At 41.2% G+C, this 6,043-nt stretch overlaps 1 pseudogene; it reads right to left on the bottom strand.

Moving 5' to 3' along the window:
• Positions 1-2,796: 2,796 nt before the first annotated feature.
• Positions 2,797-3,992, bottom strand: LOC143859639 (acetyl-CoA acetyltransferase 2 pseudogene; annotated as a pseudogene).
• Positions 3,993-6,043: the final 2,051 nt, after the last annotated feature.

Raw genomic sequence — 6,043 nt, 5'->3', positions numbered from 1 at the left:
ATTGGCTACATTATTCATAAGGGAAAATGGTCTATCTAACTCACAACACTAGAAAAGCCATTAGCAAACTACCATCAATTTAGGTTTGTTGATCATCAAAACAAGAGAGGGATGTACCCTTGGGCTTACAGCTAGCATCAAAATAACAAGGAAAAGGTGAATGGTTGAACCTATGGGAACCCTTGGGCTAACAGATACATTTCATATGATTAATGTATGCTAAATGATAATTAAATTTCTAGGTTCTCACAATTTTATTTCTTGTGTCCCAAATAATTTCCATAATACAGAGGAAACTTTTGATATACTATACTTCTAAAACTCCTTAATCAACCATGCAAAAATGCATACTTGAAATGTCTTGAGTCAACCATCATTTCTTAGAACAACAAATTTCTAAGAGCACCTCATCCGCCCAAGTGCAAACACCTGGTCTCTTATGCCATTTATTTAATAATTTTGAAGAGTTTTGGGCAAAAATCATATGAAATGGGAACGAATATCTCCGAGAAGACGTCTATCTAATCATGCATGTCTCGGAGATGAATAATAAACACACATAAAATAAATGAAAGAAATGTCACCTGAGAATATCTAAGTTATGAGTGTCATACCTAATTGGTGTCTGAGTTCTGGTGTGCAAACACATGCATGCTACAGCTAAAAGTATATGATATGTACATGAAAGTAAGGAAACACAACAAAACACACAACACAAACTAACTCTATACACATGACTGGACAAGACAAATCCTAAAACTCTAATGCAGGACTTGACTTGAACCAGGATGGCCGTCCATCCCGGCTGCTCTATGTATCCCGGCCTCGGGAAGAATCGGAGTCAACGTAGTTCGATGACCTATTCTAAACTACGATGCCTAACCATCTAGAACCGCTATCCTAGACTCGATTCCACTAGACTCGACTGATTTTTAAAGTTTTTTGTACGATTGCTTAAATTCAAGTGAATTGTAATTTTTAGGACTCTCTATATGCCCTAACTAATGCAAGTTGATTAGCCTTAAGCTAATGCAGGTGGGCCCTACATCCTATGTGTACCTAGGCTGTGCATCATAGAGAAAACCATGGGCTGACTATATGCTTCTTAGTCTAGCCATCGGTTCGACTAAATATCTAACCGATCAACTTGAGGCCTCCTAACTCTAGAGACACTCACGCGACAGGACACACCATATCAATACAAATCGAGACAGACTCTTAACTCTAAAACACCCCATATATCTAGGACAGAATCCTAACTCTAAGGGAAGATCTTTTTGAAAAGGTTTTGAAGAATTTTTATATTTTTTGATGATTTGAAATGTTTATTTTTAAAGGTTTGGCTGGACTTGGGATATGAATCCCAAGCTGCACTACGTACCTCGTGGGAGAGGATCAAGTCAACGTAGTTCGGAACAGATTTCCTAACTACTCTTAATGACTCAAGACTTTTGAGATTTTTTTGGAAATTTCAGATGTTTTTTATGTTTTTGGAATTTTTGACACAAGAGGACAGAATCCTATCATCATAAGGGTAGGACAGACTCTTGATATCCCGCAAAGGTTGGACAACATCCTATGCTTTGTGAGGGAATTGAACAAAATCACGACTCTGCAAGGGTTGGACAGCATCCTATACCTTGCAGGAGCGGATAAAAAAATCACATGACTTGATAAGAGGTTGGACAGAATCCTAACCCCTATGATGATAGGACAGACTCCTGAAAGAATGACTGACTCTGGCTAAAGAATGACTCATATATGAAAGGATTGACTCCTAGTGCACAACCCTAAGAGGGGAGTGCTGATGAGACTAGGTTAGTCTCCTAAAAGAAGAAGAGATAAAGAAGGGTGCTAGTGAGACTGGGCAAGTCTCCTAAACATCGAGGTGGACTCCAAGTATCCTTATCATTGCCTCTGCAATTATGAAAGGATCAGGACTACTATCAGACCAAGTTGGTCTTCAACTAAGAAGGGAGTTTCTAATGATGAGGCTAAACAAGCCTCCTACGTTCGACTCACTAATGAGACAAAGCCTGTCTCTTAAAGAACATGACTCTCTATTGAGACATAGCTTGTCTCCCTAAAGGGTATTGACTATCTGCTGAGACATAGCTTGTCTCCTTAAAGGATGGGCTCAAGATGTCTCTTTCATTGCCCTGGCAATGAGAAGGACTTTATGTTTTATGGGATGCAAAAGACTGGGCAAGTCTTAAAAATAAATGAGGGGAGTGCTACTTGGACTAAGCGAGTCCCCTATAGGATGGGCTTGGGCTATCGCCTTCATCGCCCTGGCGATGAATGGAAGGATCTAATGACTTGAGGCTATCTTTATAAAAGACAAAAGGAAAAGGGATATTACATGGACCAAGTAGGTCTCCCTAAAAGATGGGCTTGGGATAACTCCTTCATCGCCCTTGCAATAAAATTGAAATTCAATCTTTATACATTTACTGTGACAGTATTCTTCAGTTTATCAAGAATCAAGACAAAGGAGTCCATAGATCTAACCTCAAACAGAAAAACGGTAAAGAACTTACAGATCAAGACAATTAATGTCCTAATTCAGCATAATCCAAGAACTTGTCCTTGTCATATCCATGAATACGAGAGAAAGAATCATTAGATTGGTTTAGATATACATGTGCTGTTAGTACCTGGCGAAGGCCATGAACGACGAGCAATTCACCGTAATACATGTCTGGAGAGATGATCGGAATTCCGCTCAACACCAAGATATCGCCAGATCTGGTGACATTGATTGAAAACCCCTTGGAAAGAGTCTGTAACTCTGTTTCATTGCTCAAAAGATCCAGATCTGTCCATGTAAGTAGATCTAATGCCAAGCAGTTTCTGATTTGAAAGAGCCACAACAGCGAAAGCTTCATTTATTTCATAATAATCAACTTGAGAAGCCTCGAAGCTAGCATTTGAAATGGCTTTTGGTATAGCAAGAGTGGGAGTTGTAGTAAATAACTCGGGTGCTAAAGCGGCATCACCATATCCTGATATCAGCAGTAACAGAACCTCCATTGTCCTTAAAACTTGGCAGGAGTTTCCTTAGTTTGGTAGGATCAAACTTTGTTGGGCCTTCATCCTTGTCAATAAGTGTGAATTGTTTTCCTCTCCCCCCCAGGAATTTCAACCGGAACTATTTCCCACGCGAAGGCACCACTATTTTGAACAGCAATGCCTCGCTCAAAGCTTTGAATGGCAAAAGCATCCTGCTCATCTCTTGTTATTGCATACTGATCTGAACACAGTTCAGCACATGAGCCCATGGCATAATCATTATAAACATCCCAAAGTCTATCCTTGAGCATCCCATCAATTATAGTATCATGTCCAAATCGAGATCCCTTCCTTGCCTCTGCCAAATACTTAGGAGCATTTGACATGCTTTCCATACCACCAGCCACCACAACATCATTAATACCCAAATGGATACTCTGTGCAGCAAGCATTGTTGCCTTCATTCCGCTTGTAATATTTTGTCAGATGCATCACATTCCAATGCCCTCAGACCTGCAGTCGCCCCAACTCTAACTGGTGTCTTATGACGCAACCCTTGAGGAACAACATTTTCAGCTTCTACCAAACGAGACTTAAGTGATTCTGTGGTAGCCGGGGGATCACTAGCATATGCACTCAAACCTGGTGTTAGCTGTCAGAAAAGCTCAAGATGTTTACCAATAGGAAGTAGATCCAAATTCTGATCAAAGCAATAAACATGAACTCTGCTGCCAGAGCTACCAGCATAAAAAAATCACAGCATAACTCTTGGAAACAAATCTCCGGTCTGGCAAGAACCTCCAGCCAGTGAGGACGGAGGTTCCGCCATCAGAGAATGAGGTGATTATGATTCCGTCAGTGATTCGAGGCAAGAGGAAGAGGAGGAATGAGATTAAGAGGAGAGGGATTGTGATTAGAAGGATTATAGCGTGAAATTTGTAGATCTTTTCAGAGAGAGATTCTTGACGAGAGGATTTCATTTTTTCGGATTGGATCTGGTTTTTGAATTCGATTGAGGATGGAGATCTGTACCTGATCTGGCCGTTTGATGAAGCCTTCAAGGGCTGAGATGATTCCGTTTGCATAGATCTGGAAGCTGTAGATCCAGCAGTAGAGAACCGAGGTAAGGTGTAGAGCATGAAGTTCGATTTCTTCGTTGAACAGCTGATTTTGGAGAGTATCTTTGAGTCGCAGAGTATGATCTGGGTCTCGGAGTTGCTGGAACTGGCAGAGGTTACCGGAGAAGAAGATGCCGGACGGAGATTTGCCGGAATGGAGGACAGATTCCGGTAACAACAAGGAAGAAGATAGCAGTGAGATGATTGAGACTGGCAATGGCGAAGCGAAGATGGCCGGAGGAATCAGAGAAGAAGATCTAAACAAGAAAATCCCATTTCCCCCTCTTTCTCTCTCTAAAAAATCTAAGAAAAACTCTAATCCCTGATAAATGAGGATTAAGCTTATATATATAGAAATTTTTTGGTGCTGATATTGGCACTACTGGACTTGATGGGCATGCGGATTTGCGCAAAAAATGATAGGCGCACGACCATATCGTGTCCTTTTCTTCCTCCAGATTCGACCCTTCTAGGATAATTCACCCCTCTTCTGCATATTTACACTACGACCTTGATTCGGTTCGTTTGCTAGGCAAACGCGCTCGGATTTCGACGATATTTTACAGGGACCTAGCTGGGACCCTAACCTACCTTGGGGTGAAATTTGGGACCCTAATGGATTGATTTGGTTGGGTTTTGCTCAAACATTGAGGGTTTAGGGGCTGGTCAAAATGGGGTGTCTACAGATGCCCCTCTTTGGCAGAGCGTGCTTGTCGTGCGAATGTCAAAGCTGAATGGACAACACATTTTGACTGGCCCAAGATTGAAGAAAGGAATAAAGAAAATGATTTTTTGAAAAGATCGAATTGTTGGAAGGAAGTGATGCATCGGGGGTCTTGAATGGAAGGGATGCCTCAGGGGTCTTGAATGGAAAGGATTTTGATTAGTTGCTTGATGCTCTCAGAGATGCTCTCAGAGAGACTTTGGTACTTTCTACGCTCGGGGCGAATACTTTCAAGGAAAATTTGGTTTCTTCACTCGGGGTGAATGCTCTCAAAAAGAAATTTGATTTTACGTTCAGGATGAAAACTCTCAGCTGAAATTGGGTTCTACGCTTAGAGCGAAAGCTTTCGGAAAGAATTTTGGTTCTACGCTTAGAGCGAATGCTTTTCAAAGAGAAAAATTGATTTTACGCTTGGAACGAATACTATCAGGAAGAAAATGAGTTCGTCGCTTGGAGCGAATGATTTCGGGAAAAATTTTGGTTCTACGCTTAGAGCGAAATGCTTTTCAAAGAGACAAAATGATTTTACGCTTAGAGCGAATGCTTTCAGGAAAATTGGGTTCGACGCTTGGAGCGAATGCTTTCGGGAAGAATTTTGGTTCTACGCTTAGAGCGAATGCTTTTCAAAGAGACAAAATGATTTTGCGCTTAGAGCGAATGCTTTCAGGGAAATTGGGTTCGACGCTTGGAGGGAATGCTTTTGGAAAGAATTTTGGTTCTACGCTTAGAGCGAATGCTTTTCAAAGAGACAAAATGATTTAACCCTTAGAGTGAATGCTTTCAGGGAAATTGGGTTCGACGCTTGGAGCGAATGCTTTCGGGAAGAATTTTGGTTCTACGCTTAGAGCAAATGCTTTTCAAAGAGACAAAATGATTCTACGCTTAGAGCGAATGCTTTCAGAAAGAATTTGGATATTTTGCTCAGTGCTGATGTTTCCTGGGATAATTTGGTTTCTTCACTCGGGGTGGATGCTCTCAGGGAAAATATGGTTTCTTCACTCGGGGTGGATATTCTCAGGGAGAAAATTTGGTATTTTCACTCGGGGTGGATGCTCTCAGGGAGAAGTTTTGGTAGTTTCACTCGGGGTGGATGCTCTCAGGGAGAATATTTGGTTTTAAAATTTCTCATTCAACATGACTTATGGGTAATTTGGTGAAACACTGGACGCATAACTCAGCATTTAAAACA

Source organism: Tasmannia lanceolata, unplaced genomic scaffold (genome assembly GCF_043159265.1).
Source record: "Tasmannia lanceolata isolate RefF3 unplaced genomic scaffold, GAP_Taslan_0.1 ptg000035l, whole genome shotgun sequence".
Lineage (NCBI taxonomy): Eukaryota > Viridiplantae > Streptophyta > Magnoliopsida > Canellales > Winteraceae > Tasmannia > Tasmannia lanceolata.
This window is presented reverse-complemented; position numbering and strand designations above follow the sequence as displayed.